The sequence below is a fragment of the Lissotriton vulgaris genome, unplaced genomic scaffold (assembly GCF_964263255.1).
Source record: "Lissotriton vulgaris unplaced genomic scaffold, aLisVul1.2 SCAFFOLD_13406, whole genome shotgun sequence".
NCBI classification, from domain to species: Eukaryota; Metazoa; Chordata; class Amphibia; order Caudata; family Salamandridae; genus Lissotriton; species Lissotriton vulgaris.
Genome location: NW_028245923.1, coordinates 15,001 through 17,500, shown reverse-complemented (window position 1 = coordinate 17,500; position 2,500 = coordinate 15,001).

Below are 2,500 nucleotides of genomic sequence, written 5' to 3'. Positions count from 1 at the left end.
GGAGCCCTCGCTGGGATCCGGGAGGCAAATGGCACCTCATCGGGACTTCCAGGGAAGTTCGGCCATCTGGTCGCCCCCATAGGAAAGCATTGCCGGAGACCAGATGGCCGAGGCGATCCTGGAGACCAGATGGCCGAGGGGATCCTGGAGACCAGATGGCCGAGGGGATCCTGGAGACCAGATGGCCGAGGGGATCCCAGAGACCAGATGGCCGAGAGGATCCCAGAGACCAGATGGCCGAGGGGATCCCAGAGACCAGATGGCCGGGCACGAAAGTCAAGCCAGCCGGTGTCACTCTGTGCCCGGACGGAAAAGTGAGCTGGCGCCGGGGAACGGCAAGGTGGGGACCGGAGGCCCAGGGCCGTGGCACCCGACCCGGGGCCCGGACGGGCCCCTAGACCCAGCCTGGGCTCCGATGCACGGAGACGCAGGGGACACCATCCCGGGCCCTTTCGGACCCCGTCCCGGGCACCCTGCCACGCAGCAGGACTAAGGACAGAGCCCGGGATGGGGAGGCCGCCCTCCTCGGGCCCTCAGGGGCCCCGGCCGGAGCTGCTGAACTCAGCCGAGCGAGGGGAGGCTTCCCGGGCACAACAGAGCCCCGTCCCGGGGCTTTGGCAGTGTGGCATGTCGGTGGACGGCGCCCAGGGCCGTAGCACACAACCCGGGGCCCGGCCGGGCCCCTGGACCCAGCCGGGGCTCCCGGGCCCGGAGGCGCAGGGAAAGCCTCCCCGGGCGCTCCCGACCCCGTCCCGGGCACCCTGCCACGCAGCAGGACCAAGGACAGAGCCCGGGATGGGGAGGCCGCCCTCCCCGGGCCCTCGGGGGCCCCGGCCGAAGCTCCTGAACTCAGCCCGGCAAGGGGAGGCTTCCCGGGCACAACGGAGCCCCGTTTCAGGCCTTTGGCAGTGCGGCAGGCCGAGGGACAGGGCCCGGGGCCGTAGCACCCGACCCGGGGGGCCCGCCGGGCCCCTGGACCCGGCCTGGGCTCCCGATCCCGGAGGCGCAGGGGAAGCCTCCCCGGGCCCTCCGGACCCCGTCCCGGGCACCCTGCCACGCAGCAGGACCAAGGACAGAGCCCGGGATGGGGAGGCCGCCCTCCCCGGGCCCCCAGGGGCCCCAGCCGGAGCTGCTGAACTCAGCCGAGCGAGGGGAGGCTCCCCGGGCTCGAAGGAAACCCCGTTCTGGTCCTTTGGCAGTGCGGCAGGCCGGGGGACCGGGCCCAGGGCCGTGGCACCCGACCCGGGGGGCCCGCCGGGCCCCTGGACCCGGCCTGGGCTCCCGATCCCGGAGGCGCAGGGGAAGCCTCCCCGGGCCCTCCGGACCCCGTCCCGGGCACCCTGCCACGCAGCAGGACCAAGGACAGAGCCCGGGATGGGGAGGCCGCCCTCCCCGGGCCCCCAGGGGCCCCAGCCGGAGCTGCTGAACTCAGCCGAGCGAGGGGAGGCTCCCCGGGCTCGAAGGAAACCCCGTTCTGGTCCTTTGGCAGTGCGGCAGGCCGGGGGACCGGGCCCAGGGCCGTGGCACCCGACCCGGGGCCCGGCCGGGCCCCTGGACCCCATCCAGGGCTTCCTGCCACGCGGCAGGCCCAGGGACGGATCCGGGGCTGGGGCGGCATCCTGGCATGTCCAGCTGCCGGCTGAGGACCGCTAGGCCGAGGGGGGTGCCAGAATACCTTGTCCCTACCAATCCGGAGGAAAATTACCCCCATTTCTTGTAATCTGAGCACACAAGGTGACAGAGGGGACCCAGGGCGCAAACATGCCCGACCTCCTGGAGCCCTCGCTGGGGTCCGGGAGGCGAATGGCACCCCATCGGGACTTCCAGGGAAGTCCGGCCATCTGGTCACACCATAGGAAAGCATTGCGGGCGACCAGATGGCCGAGGCGAGAGGGGCGACCAGATGGCCGGGACCGAACTGACACCAATCTGCCTGCCCCGGGACTGTAGGGCTCAGGAGCTGCGGGACTGCAGGGCTCCACGGCTGCGGGGCTCCGGGGATCCAGGGCTCCAGGGCTCCAGGGCTCCAGGGCTCCAGGGCTCCAGGGCTCCGGGGCTCCGGGGCTTCGGGGCTGCAGGGCTCCGGGGCTCCGGGGCTGCTGGGCTCCAGGGCTGCTGGGCAGCAGGGCTCCGGGTTTGCAGGGCACATGACCCATGGAGCCCGTCCCGGGCTCTTCCCAACGCCGCGGGCCGGAGGAGGGAGCCACGGACGCCTGGGAGGTTTTGCCCGGGGCACATCCCATCCGGTCCCGGGGAAGGTGTCTGGGCACACTCTTGCCCCTAGTAATCCGGAGGAAAATTACCCTCATTTCTTGTAATCCGTGCACGCGAGGTGACAGAGGGGACCCGGGGCGCAAACGTGCCCGACCTCCTGGAGCCCTTGCTGGGGTCCGGGAGGCGAATGGCACCTCATCGGGACTTCCAGGGAAGTCCGGCCATCTAGTCGCCGCCATAGGAAAGCATTGCGGGCGACCAGATGGCCGAGGCGAGAGGGGCGACC